Here is an 18,988-nt window from a genome sequence, read left to right as displayed (position 1 = left end):
GCAAGTAAAAACACATTTGAATGATGAATATTAAAATATACCTTGTCTTCTTTTTGCTTAAAATCTTTTGAATTTGGCTGCCAGTTCTTTCAGGTTTTGAGTCTGTCTGAGCTATTTCTCAAATTTAATTCCAGTTTAGATTTCTTTTAAGACGAAAGTTACTACTCTGCATTGTCATAATTTTGTTTATTTTAAAGTGCATGTCACACAGATTGTCATGAGTTTCTCCAAGAGTATTATACTGAAAGTCAGCTTTGAAAACCTGTAGAGAATTCTTGTATCTCTGTCTTGATATCTCTAGAAAAAAAGAATTTCAGGAATGGAGCTTATACACAGTTGAGGTCCCTTTGGGGGGAAAAAAAGGACAGAATATAAAATTACACTGAAATTAGATATGGAAATGAATATTTATTTAGAATAAGACTTCCTTTTTCTGAGTTTCTTTTAGGCAGTTTACCAGACGGATTGCATACCAATGCTTTCTGATTGCTTCTTATCACTCCCCAGGAAACCTGAGAGCTCCCAGCACTCTCAGAGCCCTGCAGCTCTAACTGCCAGTGGAGCTTGGTGTGGCTTGCCGAGAAACCTTCCTCAGACCACATTGCTTAGCTTCCAAGCACAGTGTCCTCGCAGTTTGATTAATTTGACCTTTACCTTTGTCATTTAGGTGAGAGGTGTTATGGGGGCCTTTGTTTTTACAATGGTCCGGGCTTGGTTCAGAAAGACCCTGTACTTGGGTTGAGTGTTTTGTGGCCACCATCTTGAAATTCTTAATTTTATCTTTGGACGTATGTTTTGTAAAAAGAAGTCCAAGGAAGACAGTGGAGCTTGCGCCAAGGCTTTGGGGCTTTCTCTGATGCCCCTTCCTGTCTCCCACCACATCCCCACCATAGGTTCTTGTTCTGCTCCCTGCCTGCTGGTCCCTCCAAGCTTCTTCCTCGCAGCACAATTCCTACTCCATGGCCCAGTGCCAACTGCTGCTCTCGGTGCCCCACCCCCCGCGCCGCAACGCTGGCTGGGGCAACAAATGAATCATGGCAGCTGGAAGAGGCCCAAGTTCTGCTGCTGCCGGTTGCGGTCCACTCGGGGTTGGGGGCCAGACCTCCATGCAGGGAAGTTCAGTTGGCTGCATGCGCCCCAGGGCATCTTGGGGTGGGGCCAGACTGAAGCGGTTCTTCCCTGGGCTAGCAGAGCCATTGAGCCTTCAGAAGGCTGCCTGAAGTAGGGGTGATCCTCTCACTCACCCCTGAGTCAGGTACCTATTTTGTCTGGCACTGAGGTTGCAACCCTTAGCAGTTGTTCATGTGTTTTGGGTTGAGGCTGCCGCCGGTGGGAAGGGTAGATGAACTACTGCTTTTTCATTTTGCCCTGTGCCCCGCAGATTGTAGAGCCAACCCTGACAGCAGTGACTTAAGGCTTCTCTTCCCTGAGGTATATGACCATTTTACCCTAAGAATTAAAACATCCGGATGCTTTCTGCATATGTGCATAGGGCGCACCAGACCGGAATGGGCTGAGTTCGGGAACAAGGTGAAGTCAATTAAGTGCTGCTTGAAAGCAGTTAGTGGAATTTCAGATGCTTGCTTTTGAATTTGACCCGTTTAAAAAAAAAAATGTTTTGGGTGTGCTTACAAGCCATGATAAGATATTAAGGGATTGTAATGTAGGTGACAATTAGGGGGTGGAATATAGGTAGATTTTTAAGACCTGGAAAATTTTAAATTCTAGGGAAAATGAACTACTTCCTAGTAAATTATGATATGTTCACCTAAAAATGAGGTAGATATTCGTGTGTGAATATGGATTCTGTCTAAAATAATATTAAGAGAGAAAAAAGTTGTAGAACAGTGTGTAGTTATGATGTCATTTGTGCTATGGAAAGATAAATACCACGTTTCATCACTTGTAAGATTTTCCTCATTTTAATATCGCTGAGATCTTCTTTAGCATCTTTGAAATGATTCTATCATCATGTGACAGTTGTGTTATAATTTGTATTCTTTGAATATGTTCCACAAAGCTTGCAGAATCTGTTAGCCACATGAAAGAAAATCCAAGATGCCAGTAGATCACGTAAGCACAGAAAAAAATATTTTGGGGGAAAACAAAGTCTTCAATGATGAAGTCAAAATGTGATTCTGAAAAGTTGGATTCTGAATAAGTACAGCCTAAAAAATACCACAACTAATTTGTTTCATTTACCTTTCCCCTTTGATGCATGCACGAGAGAGTCTGCATCTACATATAAATAAGTCTACAAATCTCTTATAACAAATATAAAATAAAGATTCTGATAACAAAGCATTGTGCATCAGTGTTTATCAGTGTACCCTAATGTACATGAAATAATGGGGCATTTTATAATCCATGATGCATTTTGTTTGTTCAATTGCTCAGTCGTGTCCAACTCTTTGCAACCCTATGCTTCCCTGACCTTCACCATCTCCCACAGTTTCCTCAGACTCATGTTCATTGAGTCAGTGATGCCATCCAACCGTCTCATCCTCTGTCGCCCTCTTCTCCTTTTGCTTTCAATCTTTCCCAGCATCAGGGTCTTTTCCAACAAGTCAGCTCTTTGCATCAGGTGGCCAAAGTATTAGAGCTTCAGCTTCAGCATCAGTCCTTCCAAAGAATATTCAAGGTTAAAATCCTTTAGGATTGCCTTAAGTTCAGCAAAATATAATTAAAATGCAAACTAAAGCACAAGGTATATATTTTTATGTATGAAATATGTACATTTCTAGGAGGATACACAAGAATCTGAGCTGGGAATGAGTCACAACCTGTAAGGAGTGTTGTCAGTGAATAAGGTGAATTATAAAACAAACAAGAACATAAAACATGCCAATTAATGCAAATCAATGAGACTTTCCAAGTTAAGCATTAAAAATCACTTTCATCACAATGTAAAATGATAGTTTGTGGGAAAAAGAAAATGAATCATTTTGAGGGGAATTTCCACCTCTCTTTAGAGATATCATTGACTCGACAGAGAAATGCAACCTCACACTTGACTTTGTCTAGACAGTGGAACAAAGTTCTATACATCCAGGTTGAAGTATTCCCAAGGACTTTTGTAGACTTGAGGTTGGTTTTTAAACTGTTTTCCTTGAACCTCTCCCTCCACCAACCAATGAGCTTGATTTGTAATTTTTTTTTAATGTCTTATTTTATTTGGGAACAAAATAAAGGTTCTACTTCTTTGTGAAAACGATGTTTGACAAGTGCCTGTTATGTGGGCTGAGATTGCACAGAAACAAAAGAAGAGATGAAAGTCAGGAGGCATCAGAATTACACCTGGAAAGGCACAAGTCTTTGTCAACTCTGTAGACTGAGGGGCTTGCATAGGAGACTGAGTAGCAAGAGATGAAGTGAATAGCTTCAAGCGAGAGACAAGGAAGAGGTGCTCTCTGGATGTCTGGGATCAATCTGGGATCAAGCTTGTCAACAGAGCCTTGTCTATGGTAGTCCTTTTAGTTGTTACTCCTGACCTTGGGGACATGCTCCTGCCACTTCAAGGACCCATAATGAGCCGGACAAAAGCAAACTCTCCTTGTAGTCATGACATTTATGGACTTTGAGGATTATTTAAGTCCATTTAGTTCAGACACTACCTTCTTTTGGCCTTGACATTGTGTGTCACTCCATTCAGTGAGTGGACCAGTTTGCAGTCCTGAGTATGGTGATTAAGAGGCCAAGCTTTGAAGTCACCCAACTTGGTTTATGGTTCTGACACTTAAACAGCTGTGTGTGGACACTTTCTTGGTGGTCCAGTGATTTAGACTCTGTACTTCCAAAGCAGGGGGGTCGGGTTCAATCCCTGGTTGGGGAACTAGGATCCCACATACTGCTCAGTGCAGCCAAGATGTTTTTTAAAAGAGCTGTGTGTGACCTTAAGCAGGTCATGTGACCTTTGAGGCTCAGGTTCCACATCTGTAAATTGGTCATAGTCATCCCAATTTGCTAAAGTTGCTGTGCTGGTTGGATGGTATACTTGTAAACTGCCTCACATACATTAGATACTCAAGACATAGTACTGCTCCTGCTACTCAAACAATCCACATCTGTATCTGTCTATTTAATTTTCTGGGCTGTGTGACAACTAAATAGATAAAATATATGCTCAAAACTGAATTGCTTCACCTTTGTGAAGACTTAGCACTCCTCTTCTGTGATCACCTTCCATAGTTTCATGCCCTTGACGTCCACCTACCACTGCATATGTACTCCATCTTATAGGATTGTTGTGAATCCTATAGTAATGGCCCAATAATTGCTAGTTATTATCAGTGGACAGTGTTGAGGACAATGACTGCCTTTGGAATTAGACAGATGTCCATTTAATTCTTGGTTTTTTCACTTACTGGCTGTGGGACATTTGGCAAGTTACTTAACCTTTCTGAGCCCAATTTCCTTTATAGATAATGGAAAGTGAGAATATTACTGGAACTCATTTCATAAGAATATTGCAAGGATCAGATAATGTGTGTAAAATGCTTAGCACAAGACCTGGTGTACAGTAGGTGCTCAAAAATGCAAATATTAATTGTAATACAGATACTGATGGGTCCTTACAACTATGAAATCAAGTTTACCACTGAGAAATGAAGGGAGATGGGCACCCTGAAGCGTTGTTGACCCATGGACTGACCAGGCAGCTCCTCTTTCCTTTCTTATTTGCCTCTATAATCCCAATGCAAGGAGATCCAACCAGTCCATCCTAAAGGAAATCAGTTCTGAATATTCATTGGAAGGACTGATGCTGAAGCTGAAACTCCAATATTTTGGCCACCTCATGTGAAGAGTTGACTCATTGGAAAAGACCCTGATGCTGGGAGGGATTGAGGGCAGGAGGAGAAGGAGATGACAGAAGATGAAATGTTTGGATGGCATCACTGATTCAATGGACATGAGTTTGAGTAAACTCTGGGAGTTGGTGGTGGACAGGGAGGCCTGGAGTGCTGCAATTCACGGGGTGGCAAAGAGTCGGACACAACTGAGCGACTGAACTGAACTGAACTGAACTGAATCCTAATGTGCCTGCTAAGTTGCTTCAGTCACGTCTGACTCTTTGCAACCCTATCGACTATAGCCTGCCAGGCTCCTCTGTCTGTGGGATTCTTCAGTCAAGAATACTGGAGTGGGTTGCCATTTCTTTCTCCAGGGGATCTTCCTGACCCAGGGATCGAACCCACATTTCTTGCAGCTCTGACATTGGCAGGCAGGTTCTTTACCACTAGCACCCCCTGGGAAAGTAAAAGTGAAAGTGAAGTCAGTTGTGTCCGACTCTTTGCGAGATGTGGCTACAGGGCTATTTAGGTGTTTCAGGCTATTTGCTTCCCCCATTAATGGCTGCTAGGCTTTCTGTCTGCTTTTTCTTCTGCTTGTTTCCTCACTGCTTCCATCATATTTTCCTGCTGGTAGCCATACCCTCCACTGATTTATTCTCCCTGATGTGTTACTTTTAATTGTTATGGCAATCAAACCAGCTACCCTACCTTGTTGCTGGATTGTGTCAAAAGGGTATCCAGCCTAACTTTTAAAATGGGCAAATGATCTGAGTATATATTTCTCCAAAGAAAATACACAAATATCTAATAAGCAGATAAAAAATGCTCAACATTATTAGCCATCAGGGAAATGCAGATCACAGCTATAAGCCACTAGGATAGCTAAAATGAAGAAGACAATAACAAATGTTGACAAGGATGTGGAGAAATTGGAGCCCTCGTATATTATTGAAGGAATGTAAAACAGTGCAGCCTTCTTGGGGAAAAGGCCTAGTAATTTCTCAAAAGGTTAAACAAAGTATATGACTCAGAAATTCCTGTCCTAGTTATATACCCAAAGAACTGAAAGCATATGTTCACACAGAAGCTGGTACAAAAAAAATGTTCATAGAAGCGTTATTCATAATAGTAAAAAAAGAAACAACCTAAATGTCTATATATACAAAATATAGTATATCCAAATGATAGAATACTATTCAATCATAAAAAGATTGAAATAGTGATATGTGCTTTAACACGAATGAGCCTTAAAAGCATTGTGCTAAGAATAGAATACAGACAAAAAAAATTCATTATCTTGTATAATTCTATTCATATGAAACGTCTAGAATAGAAAAATACATAGGCACAAAATGCACATTAGGTCTTGCCAGCAGCTGGAGGGAAGAAGAAATGGAGAGAAACTGCTTAATGGGTACAGAATGTCTTTTGAGATGATAAAAATGTTCTAGAAGAAGAGAGTAGTAATGGTTGCACAACTCTATGAATGTACTAAACCTACTGAACTGTACACTTAAAAAGAGTGAATCGTATAGTATATGGATTATATCTAACTAAAACTGTTTAAAAAATTATTGGACAGGCTTTGCATGAAGGCTGGAAGACCCCATCCTTGAGTCAAGCAGAAATGTGAAGCATGTACTTGGCAATCTCATTTTAGACCTTTCTCTTTTTTTTGTTTTTTTATAGTTAAAACAAATTTATTTTTTAAAGCAAATTTTTAAGCCATGTCAGTCAACTTAAAATACATTTAAATGTTAAATTACTAAATTTCCATTTAGGTATCCCCTCTTCCCTCAATAATGCTATTCTCCAGAAATAGTTAATCTTTTTTTAATTTTATTTGTTTAAATTATGAGAGTATGATAATACATTTACAGAAGGCTTAGAAAGTACAGAACAAGGTTATAGATAGTTCCAATGTATATTACCATTATTTTTTTAAGTAGGTAAATTAAGATTTTTAGTTGGAGTTTCAATATCAAACTCTCAAAAATTAGTAGAATGAATATACAGAGAGGTAGAAGGATACAGTAGACCTGAAAAGCACTGTGAACCAATTCAACAAAATTAAGATTTATACGATTTTCACACAACAATAGGATACATATTCTATTCAAATTCCTGTAGGCTGTCAACTGGGAGACACTGGAACATATCCAAAGACATAAAACAAGGTGCAAAAATGTCATGGTCTAAAGGTATTGAAATCATACAGAGTCTGTTTTCTTATCACTGTTGAATTATGTTAGAAATCAATATCAAAAGAGATTTGAAAATAACCCACATATTTTCAAGTGCAATGTGATATTTACCAAGAGAGATCTTCAACTTAGCCCTCGAAAGCCTCAAAAAAGTCAGACTGAAAAAAACACAGAAGGTGATTGCAGAGAAGAAAGTATTTAAATGAGAAATTAGTATCAAAATGAGAAATTAACATTAAAGATACTTTAAACAAAATCCCATGTATTTGGAAATTAAATATCCACTCTTAAAATGATGTATGTATCTAAGAAGTCAAAACAAGGAAAATTAGAAAATATTTGTAATAGAATAAAAATGAAACAAGAATTTACCAGAATTTGTTGCATGCAGCTGAAGTTGCTCAATGCAATTAAATACAATGTGGAGTCTTGAATAATGTATGAAAACAAATAATGAACACTAGTATAAAATATTGTGAAATTTGAACAAAATCTGTTCTTTAGTTAATAATACTGAATCACTTGTTAATTTCCTGTTTGTTTTTTTTACAACATAGTATTTGTTTATATTCTCAGAATTGGATTAGAAGTTTCAAGCCTCATTTAAAATTTTTTAAAGTACTAATATAAATTTTCTAGACTTTTAGCAGTCATACTAGGTGCCAAAATACATGGAACTATATCATAGTTTTGAGTGAATATAAATTAGAAATCTAGCATTCTGTCATACTAAGTCAAACAAGTGGAATCAAAATGTCATAATTTTTTTTAGCCAGGCAAAGATTCATAAATTTCCTAAAATATGTATATTATACATACTATATATGTCAGTGATACTTGCTCAGTCATGTCTGACTCTTTGTGACCCCTTTAACAATGTAGCCCACCAGCCTCCTCTGTCCATGAAATTCTCAAGGCAAGAATGCTGGAGTAGATTGCCATTCCCTTCCCAGGAGGATCTTCCTGACCCAGGGATCAGACCCAGATCTCCCGCATAGCAGGCGGATTCTTTACCATCTGAGCCACCAGGGAAGCCCTACTATATATTATGCTTGATAAAGGCTTGAAAAAGAACAAACAACAACAAAAGAGAAGGAGAAATTGGTCAACGGAAAATAATAGAATTCTATGTCACTAAAGCTACCATTTGAAAGAAACACTTGTAATCACTTTTTAAAATCCAGATGCATAACAGAATTATCTTGGAATTTTTTGAAACAGCTATTGCTGTTCTCCAAAGCTCCAGATGTGTTTCCAATGAGCAGCCATGTTTAAAAACAACTGGACTATATAATGATCTTTTACTTTTGTCTAGTTTGTTTCACTTTTTCTATCATATTTAGTGCTCCCATTTCATTTAATTTATGCTTTTTTCCTCTTTTGATCGAAGTTCATCTTCTGGATTGCTGAGGCTACCAGATTAATGACTTTACACTGAGGGTTGTACTTGAAAAAGCAAGTATATTTTCTTATTTCTGACTTCTAATTTTTTTAAAATGGTGCTTTTATAAACATAACTGCTACTATCATGTACGGCAGTGCTCTGCCCACTTTCTCTGTATTAACTTGTGTAATTCTTATGGCAACCCTTGAGAGTAGGTGCTATTATTAGCTCCATTTTACTGAAGAGAAATCTGAGGCCCAGAGACATTAAGTAACTTGACTGAGAGTAACACAGACAATAAGTAGCACAGTGGGAATTTGAATCCAGGCCATCCCACTTCCAGCACCCATGCTCCTCATATCTATACTACATGACCTCCAAGTCAATCTAAACCCTCGGTAAAGAATCTCGGCACTTTATAGGTTTTGTTCAGGGTGAGGGGGCGATTGGAGCTGTGTGCTGAAACCACGAGCTTGCTCGTAAAGAGCTGATGAAGTAACAAGTCACCAGTTGAAATGTGATCTTGCTTCTCTGGCCAGCCGAGGCAGCGGACGCTAACACAGCTGAGCCACCGTCAGGCCCACTAGCACACCCCGTCTGAGGCCTTTTCTTTCCCTCCTCAGGTGAGGTCTTTATCATGTTCTGTCCACTCTGAAGGTGCCTACCCCAAGGCCACAGCTTTCCTCTCATTTGGAGACTGGCCCACACAACAAATCTCTGTGGGGAAGGTTGCACAAAAGAGCTCTGGAAAAGAAGTAGCTTAAAACGCTCTATTGCAGCACTCTGGCAAAAGGACTAATTGGCATTTTTATTCCAAAGGGGGGGAAAAATTGCCTAATAGCAAGAATCAGCGAGTACTACCACCCCTGCAAACTGTTCATTCTTGTTTCAGCTCAAAGGCCTCAAGTGGAAGAAAACAGCTCTTGTTTGCTCAGTGTTTTGTGTGGTAGAGTAAGACTAATGCTGTTTAAATTCTATGCACAGGCCAATTAAAATCACTAAGCCGTTCTATCTTTCTTTTGTTCCTTGTTCTTTTTTTTTTTTTTTTTTTTAACGTATTTTATCCTAACCAAGCAGACACGGTTAAAACTAAGATTCCCATCACTTACCCACATTAAATGTAGAAATCGGGGCAGAGATTTTTGCAAAGTCTTTTGCATACATATTTACTGTAAACTGACCAGAAGATTTCAGAGTTTAAAGCATCACTGGAAAACTGGGCTATTTTCTGAGTTGAGTGGAAAGCAGATGGCTGTGATTTCTACCTTAATTCATCCAGTTGAGTAGTTGGTACAAGCAGAGTGCAAGAGGGGTGGGAGTGGAGATGGATGAGAGGCTGTTAGTGGCAGAGATTTTCCTCTGGCACTTTGGGGGAAAATTGACTTTTTGATCACCTATGTCAACTTATCTGTTTCATTCTGAATCTTTTCTAATGGAGGGAATAAAGGGAAGATACACCTCTTCATGATGTCTCATCAGCAGCTCTGGCCCAGATGGGGCACCCCGTAAGTATGAAGCCTGAAATAAAATGTTCTGCTGGTTAGAGGGCAGCAGGCCACATAGGTTTGCAGATGAGACTGTGTCCTTGGCAGTGATTGTGACTGAAAACACAGATCTTGTTTCAACATTGTCATTCATCCAATTGCTCAGCTTTAGTTTTACACGGTTCTCCATCCATGGTGCTCCTTACACTTGGAAGGCCTTACCTCACCCCTCTGCCACCCCCATCTTTCCATATCCAGATATTCCTCTTCTTCAAACCACAATTCAGACCCCAAATGTCATTGGATTAAATGTCATTGCAGTCTTCAAGTTGGTAATCATCTCTCTCTCTCTCTTGCATCCCTGGAATGCATTGTGACTCTGTTAAGACACTGGACTCTTTAGTCTGTCAACCTGGTGGCATAGGCTGCTGTGTTCAACTACTAGAACCATAAGCTCTGTATCTTCCATAGAGGCTGCATAGGGCCTGGTTTAAATGAAATGTTGAGGGGCTTCCCTGGTGGCCCAGTGGTTAAGACTTCAGGCTTCCAATGCAGGGGGCCTGGGTTTGATTCCTGGTCAGGGAACTAGATCCTACATGCTGCACCTGCATGCCACAACAGTCAAATAAATAAGTTTTAAAAAAATAAGGGAAATGTTGAGCAAACAAGTGAATGAATGAATTTCAGGATGAAGAAATATACCTGAGAGCTTGATACTGCTACTAGTTGAGGTTACACCCAACCCACCATTGGGAAAGTACTGACTACCTCCCAGACTTAGCTGAGCTGAGGACAGCTGAAAGCTTCAGTAAGATTCCTTCTCTGTTGGTATAACCTGGGACTTGGCTCTCTATTGCCGCACAGTGCCTAGCTCTTCTGTGTTCAGCATCTCCTGAGAAAAGAGTGGTTTTACATCATGCAAAAGGGGCTGGTGCCCCTCACTGCAGGCACCTCTTAAGTGTCAGTTGCTTATGGTGCTACATGAAGGTCTCTGAAAAAAAGGATTGTGAAGACCCAGCTTCTGCTCTCTGAACAGTACGCTGATGCAAACACATGCACAGACTAGGGAATAAACCTTTCAGCTTACATGTGGGCTTATAAGAAAGTGTTGAGGTGAGGTGTGAGGTCCACACAGGTGAGGACCTGGATTGGGAGAAAGGAGGGAAGCAGGCTCTGGATGTTGCTTTGTGCAATGTTGGCTTTGTGCCAAACATTGTTCTAATTCAACAGTGAACACAACAGACACAAATCTCTGACCTCATAGGGTTTATATTCTAGTGGGGCAGTCGGGTGGCAGAGAGACAAAAACCAAAATGAGGAAGCACCTAGTATGTCATATGGTAGTAACAACTCTGGGGAAAAATAAAGTCTGGGAGTGGGTAGAGAATGGTGATGGTAGACATAGCAATTTTTAATTTGTTTAAAATTTTAAACTTTTTGGAAGAAGCTTATATTTGAGACAATATGAGGTAGTGGTTCCAAATATGGGCCAGATCACTTGTACTTCATTGTAAGGAGTCTAAATTCTATGATCAGTATGATGAAAAACCAGGTGCCTAATGTAGAAGGGTGGCATGATTACATTTCTGTTTTGCAGTGATCACTGTGCCTGCCATGAGGAAAATGGATTATAGATGAACAAGATTAGGGATAGGAGGACAGGTTATGAAGTTATTAAAGTAGTCTAAGCAACAAATAGTAGCTCAGGCCAGGCAGATAGTAATGGCAGTAGAGAAAGAATCAAGTTTTGTATGTATTTTTGAGGGTAGAGCCAATCAGGATTTACCAATGGGTTGAATTTGGGATTTGAGGAAAAGAGTAGAACTGAGTACATTCTTAAATTTTTAGCCTGAATAACTGAGTGGATGGTGATATTATTTAATGAAAAAGGGCCATGTAGGAAAGAACGTGTTAGATGGGGCATCAAGTTTTATTTCCATCTTCTTAAGTTTGAGGTGTTTAGATACCCATGCAGAGGTATTATTTGGAATATGCTCAAACTGGAACTAAGGAGAGCAGTGAGAACTGTGTCTTCATTCATTTATTCAGAAACATTTATTGAGCACCTACTGTGTTCTAGGAGGGCTTCCCAGATGGCTCAGTGGTGAAGAATCCACCTGCCAATGCAGGAGACTCAAGAGACGCTGGTTTAATCTCTGGATAAGGAAGATCCCCTGGAATAGGTAATGGCACCCTGCTCCAGTATTCTTGCCTGGAAAATTCCATGGGCAGAGGAGCCTGGCAGGCTACAGTCCATGGGGCCACAGAGTCAGACACAACTGAGCACAACACAATACAAAAATGTGCCAGACACTGATATAGTCATTAGAGATAGAGTGTTGAACAGAACAGACATATTCTCTGGCCTCATGGAGCTTACTTTCTAGTGAGCAGTTTCAGACCTTAAGAAACAGTGAAGTAAACAATTGGGTCTTACCATATAGCACAGGAAACTATATTCAATACCCCATAATAAACATTAATGGAAAAGAATATGGAAAAGAATATATATATATAATATATATATATTATATATATATAACTGAGGGGCTTCCCTGGTGGCTCAGACAGTAAAGAATCTGTCTGCAATGCGGGAGACCCGGGTTTGATCCCTGGGTTGGGAAGATCCCCTGGAGAGGGAAATGGCAACCCATTCCAGTATTGCGTGGAGAATTGCCATGGACAGAGGAGCCTGGTGGGCTACAGTCCACAGAGTTGCAAAGAATCAGATACAATTGAGCAACTGAGTGACTCACACACACACACACACACACACACACACACACACACAACTGAGTTGCTTTGCTGTACAACTGAAGCATTGTAAATCAACTTACTTTTGAAAAAAAGAAATAGTGAAGCCTATAAACAAGACCAACTCAAAGTTTGATAACTGCTATGATAAAAACAAAGCAGAGTGATGATTGTAGGGGGTCTTTATAGACTCAATCAATCCTCTATCTGAATAATCACAAATTCCAGACTGGTGTGGTAATAAACAGTGAACTCTTCAAATGTTGAGTATTTTTTTTTAAAGATGTAGGCCCTTGTATTAGGATTAAGTTAAGGACCTTGCAGCTAAACCTGGAAGACTCAAATTTATTTATGCCCAAAAGTAGCTAAGATGGGTGAACTTGAAATCTTGAGCTTAGTTCTTCATCTTGCTTCATGATGTGATCAGTTATGAAATCACATGTGAATTTGTTTTGTATTTTATATACATGATATTACCATTTCTGTCCTTTATTGAGCCCATCTTCGCATGAAATGTTCCCTTGGTATCTCTAATTTTCTGGAAGAGATCTCTAGTCTTTCCCATTCTATTGTTTCCCTCTATTTCTTTGCATTGATCACTGAGGAAGGATTTCTTATCTCTCCTTGCTATTCTTTGGAACTCTGCATTCAAATGGGTATATCTTTCCTTTTCTCCTTTGCCTTTTGCTTCTCTTCTTGGAAAGATTGAAGGCAGGAAGAGAAGGGGATGACAGAGGATGAGATGGTTCGATGGCATCACCAACTCAATGGACATGAGTTTGAGCAAGCTCTGGGAGTTGGTGATGAACAGGGAAGCCTGGTGTGCTGCAGTCCATGGGGTCACAAAGAGTCAGACACGACTGAGCGACTGAACTGAACTAATACATATTTTCTCTATTATATTGACCACCCTTCGGCCCCTCAAATTTAATTTGTATATTTATGCAAACCAGCATGGCCATTGTTGGTGGAAGAAAAAAATAATGAACTAACTTATTCTTTTTCATGGAGTTTAAGTTTTGACTTTGTAGTATGAGAAATTTACTGTCCACAATCTAGTTAGACAGCCCATCTTTGCTTAGCTTAACACGTAAGTCTACTTCTGTCTTTACTCTTTCAGGGCTCTAGGCTCTTTCTATTCCTAGTATGAGAGGAAGTAGAGTTAACTGAATCTGATGTCTAAACCTAATGCCTGAGTTCTGGCCCCAGTGGCTCTGAGATGGCCAACAGACCCCTAACTCCTGAAATCTCCCTGGTTCTGTGGTTGAACTCTCTTCTCCTAGGCTCACTTGCCATCTTATGATGGTTCTTTAAAGCTGAATAAATTTTTCTGGAATAATCTATGATACAGCACTTCACTTTCTAATTCAACTGTTACTGTTGATAAGGGTTATAGGTCAAAGCAGAGAAAGCCCAGCTGATCTTTAAGTTGATGTTTCTCTTCAGCAACCAAAGCATGCAACAGTTTGATTTTAAACTTTTTGCCTGGTGTCTCTTTCTTCATCCCTTCTTCCTCTTATTTCCAAAAAGTGATATGAAGCTATTTTTCAATGGTTTTATTCTTCTAAAGAATTGTATATGAGTTACCAAGTTCATATTTTAAAGGTAGAACACCAAGGCCCAGAAACGTCATTGGAAGTATGTGTGTAATCCAGTGTTCTCAAAAACTTCCCCAAATCAAACTTAATTCAATAGAATATGTTAAATACTGTTTCATGTGTCTATGGGTTGGGGACTGTGGAGAGGTGGTGTGTATAGTAGGGCTGGGAGGGCAAGGGGAGAAATTAACAAACAACTGACCACATAAAGTTGGAGTGATAAGACTCAGAGAGGTGAAAGGTACTGAGAAAGTCGTGGAAAGAGAAGAATTAAGACTGGGCTGAAGTGGGGTGGAACCTGCCCAGAGAATCACCATCAGTGATGGTCAGACCAACCATCAGACCGACTCTTGGGTCTCCTTGCTTGATTTCAGAGACAGCCCTGCAGGGAGCCAGATGTCTTTTCTGCATTATTTTGCTCTTCAGTTCACCTTACTACTATTGTTCTTCTCTCTGATTCAGATTTTGGAAGACGTTTTTGTAAAATATCTGTAAAAAGACCAAATATACCCGTGTTGAATACAACAATGTATTGGATGTTTGGGCACTCAAGCAATACATCATAGGAACTATTTGAACACCTCTTTTCATGACAGGCCATGTTTGGACAAACATTGGAATATGGAAAAAGCACCTTTTTCAGAGAGCTCTCAGCACCTGGAATCCCCCCTGTGTTACAGGAGAAAAACAAGACAAGACAAAAATAAACAAAACAAACCCAGAGCTAGAGACTTTGTTATTGTTCTTTCAACTCCATGGAGAATAAATGAAATTTGTTTTTGTTTTTTTTTTCCATGTTGTGATCAGCTGTAAGCTCTGCTTTAAAAGACAATAATAGGCTTGCTCAAAAGTTGCTTTAATAGATGTTTCCCCACCCCCCCACCCCTTGGGCATTAAGCATCCTAAGAAAAAACAGGCTATATGCAAATAAAGTCATTTCTGTTTCTGAAAATCATGTTTATAAGCACCACAAATACATTTCAATTGATAAAGGAAGCAGTAGGTAAAAATGTGTAGTCAAATACTTCCTGTTCACTACCGACATATACATATTTTTCTAGTACATTGCTCAATTGTGAAATCAGGGGCAAAGCATGCAATAAACATTTTTTTTGCAGCAAATTTTAGTAAAATATCTGTAAAAAGAAGACCAAATATACCAATGTTGAATATTACAATGTATTTGATTAATTTTTTCTTCTTTTAATACAAAATTGTCAGATAATCTTGTCCTGCAAAAATACTACATTTTAAAATTCAGTGTGGTGCTATCAGGCACCCCCGGTTTCTTCGAGCTATAACTGGTACCGAGCTCGTGCTGCTTGTCAAAATTTAATGAGAGGGCCCGTTCTAAAATAATTGAATTTTCATATCAGAACGAACCAGGATTACTCAGACAATAAAATTGCTGAGTCCTGTACTGTTACCGGCAAATACCTTTTGCTTTGCTCATGAAATCAGTATGTAAATGTTCAGGGTTTGTATTTAAGGCATCTTAGGCATTTGGAGTTGTAGTACTAGCAATAATTTCAAATGGTGCCGGTGATAAGTAGCTGGTTTTTTATAATGTTCAAAGTGTAATTTGTTTGGTGAATCAGGATAAGCATTTGGTTTATATTTTATATAAATGTTAATGCATTTGCAGTTTAATTATGTTTCTTAACTTTTAACATTTCAGAAGTCAAATTTGAAGACTAGTCCATCAGATTGTCTTGCTTTCATAACATTCTGAAAAATGGGAACACCCCCATGCAGTGAGTAGAAAAAGTAAGAGGCGCCTGTAAAGTTTGTGTTGGTGTGTTGTGGGAGCCGGGAACACTGATAATGGAGTGGAGAAACGCCATGCCTTAGGTGTGCCCTCCGTAACACTGAGCTTGGTGATACAGCTTCATTCCTGAGAGCCCTCTGTCAACAGCAAGAAAGACACCTCCAGGGAGTGGCTAACTTCTTTCTTTTATGATAGTTGAGTTGAAGAGCAACTGTGAATAAAGTAGTATGATTTCAAAAATTAGCAAGAGTTTCTGTAACACTGCAATGATGGAGGATCTATGGATAGAAATGAGCTTTTTCTGGTGTGGTGGAGAAACTTGTTCTAAGATGTTATTTCCCATATTCTTATTTTTAAAATGATCTTCAGGTTTCTAGCCTTTAAGCTAATACATACCCACTCAAAATTAGCTCTGTAACATGCAAAAGACAGCAACCTTTGTCAAAAACATGATTTTTTTTTTTCATATCTCCTTCATGACATGGCTTGGTTTAGTTGAAAGAGAATTGGACAATGCAGCTTTAGAGGCAGAAAACTTAAGTTTTGCTTTGTTTCCCATTATAGACTTCAAGGGTTGTTGAACTACAGCTCACATGCCAAATTTGGCCTGTTGCCTGATTTTGTAAATAAAGCTTTATTGGAAGGCAGCCATGCTCATTCATTCATGTATTGTCTATGGCTGCTTTCATTATGTGAGAGCAGAGTTGAGTAGTTGGAACTGAGACCATATGGCCCAAAGAGTCTAAAATATTTACTACTGGCCCTTCAGAGGACTGGAAAAAGTCTGCAGACCCCTGATTCAGTAGAGAGCCTTGGGCGATGATTACTTTTCATCTTTCATTGGCAGTGGTGATGACCACTATAGTAGCTATCGGACACTAAGCACTGTGTGTCAGACACTGTCCCAAACACTTTACACTCATTTAACCCTCATAGCAATCTTATGTCATAGCCCTGTTATTATCCTCACTTGATGTATAAGGAAAAGTAGACACAGAGGTTAAGTGACATATCACACTCAGAGTCAGGCAGACTGGCTCAAGAACTTATGCTCTTTTTGTTTTATCTTTTTATTATGGAATTTTCCGAACATACAAAGAAATAAAAAGTATAATGAATTCTAGGTACTCACTGATCAGTTTCAATAAGTAATAACATGTTTTTTGTTTTATCTACTAGCCCTCTCACCATACCTTCTAAATATTGTTTATGTATGTTGAGCAAATCTCAAGCATCATGTCATTGCACCTGCAAATACATCAATAGATATCTCAACAGAGAAACTTTAAAAAAATATAACCAAGATATCATTACAATATCTAACAAAATTCACAGAAATTTCATAATATTGTCTAATATCCACTCCTTATTAAAATGTTTCTTATGGTCTGAAGTTTTTCTTTTGAGAAATAATTTGTTTGAATCAGAATCCAAACAAGATCTATTCATAGTATTTAGAAATTATGTCACTATGTTTTTCTTAATATATAATAGCCTCTACCTTCATCTTCCCCTACCCCTGTCATTTATTAGTTTAAGAAACAGGTATATTTTAACTGTGGAGTGTTGCATATTCTGGATTTGACCAATGGTTTCTTTTTGATGCAGTTTAACTTGTTCCTCTTTTCCTGCTATTTCCTTTATGCTCATAGGTAGATGTGGTGTAAAGTGAAAGTGTTAAGTTTTAACCTCAGTCTTGTCTGACTCTCTGCGACTCCATGGGCTGTATCCCACGGGGCTCCTCTGTCCATGGAATTCTTCAGGCAAGAGTACTAGAGTGGGTTGCCATGTCCTCCTCCATGGGATCTTCCCAAACCCGGGATTGAACCCAGCTCTCCTGCATTGCAGGCAGATTCTTTACCTTCTGAGCCACCAGAGAAGGTAGGTTGATATAGGTGGTTGATTAAATCAAGGTATGTGTGTGCGCAAGTGTGAAAGCATGTTTTTGGAGAGATCTTCATAGTTGGTGATGTATTTCCTCTTGTATTACATCAGGAGGCATATAATATCTGGTTGTTATTGTTAAAAAGTGATGCAAGCTTTCCTCAGTGAGTTCAGGTGATGTCAGCCTGATTCTGCCATTACAAAGTTTTCCTCATCAGTTTTTTCCCCAATGATTTTATTATCAATAAGTGATTTGTGTCCTAGATCCATTATTTTATCGAGTAGCAAAATGGAGATTTGGGGATTTTTTTTCATTTTTTCATAAAGAACTTTCCCTGATCAACTATTTGGCTACCTTGTGTATGTGTGCTAAGTTGCTTCAGTCGTGTCCGACTCTGTGCAACCACATGGACCATAGCCCGCCAGATTCCTCTGTCCATGGGATTCTCCAGGCAAGAATACTGGACTAGGTGGCCATGCCCTCCTCCAGGGGATCTTCCTGACCCAGGGATCGTACCTGGATCTCTTATGTCTACCTGCATTGGCAGGCGGATTCCTTAGCACTAGTGTCACCTGGGAAGCTCTGGCTAACTTGAGATACAGTTTATACAGGAGAAACAGACTAAATACTTAATTTTTATCCTTTATTTGTGAATTCTTATTGTAATGACTTAGTGTCTTAGCAATTTCCAATCATGATGATGATAATTTGTTTTAGTATTATTAAGACTTGTGGATGTTTCATTAAAGTCAATCCCTTCCTCATGTGGGCTACTCTTGTACCTATATGTATTGTTATACTCACTTCTTCTTTTCATTTACTTGTTAATATACTTTGGCCACCTGATGCGAAGAGCCAACTCATTGGGAAAAACCCTGATGTTAGGAAAGATTGAGGGCAGAAAGAGAAGGGGGCGGAAGAGGATGAGATGGTTGGATGGCATCACCAACTCAATGGACATGAGCTGGAGTAAACTCTGGGAGATAGTGAAGGACAGGCGTCTATGGGGTCACAAAGAGTCAGACATGACTTAGCAACTGAACAACACCACCAACATAACTTATAAAGTCATCTTCTCTAGACTGTGAGACCTTGAAAGGCAAGATCAAATCTTAGGCACC

The sequence above is a fragment of the Bos indicus x Bos taurus genome, chromosome X, assembly GCF_003369695.1.
Source record: "Bos indicus x Bos taurus breed Angus x Brahman F1 hybrid chromosome X, Bos_hybrid_MaternalHap_v2.0, whole genome shotgun sequence".
Classification (NCBI taxonomy): Eukaryota; Metazoa; Chordata; class Mammalia; order Artiodactyla; family Bovidae; genus Bos; species Bos indicus x Bos taurus.
Note: the sequence above shows the minus strand (reverse complement) of the source record.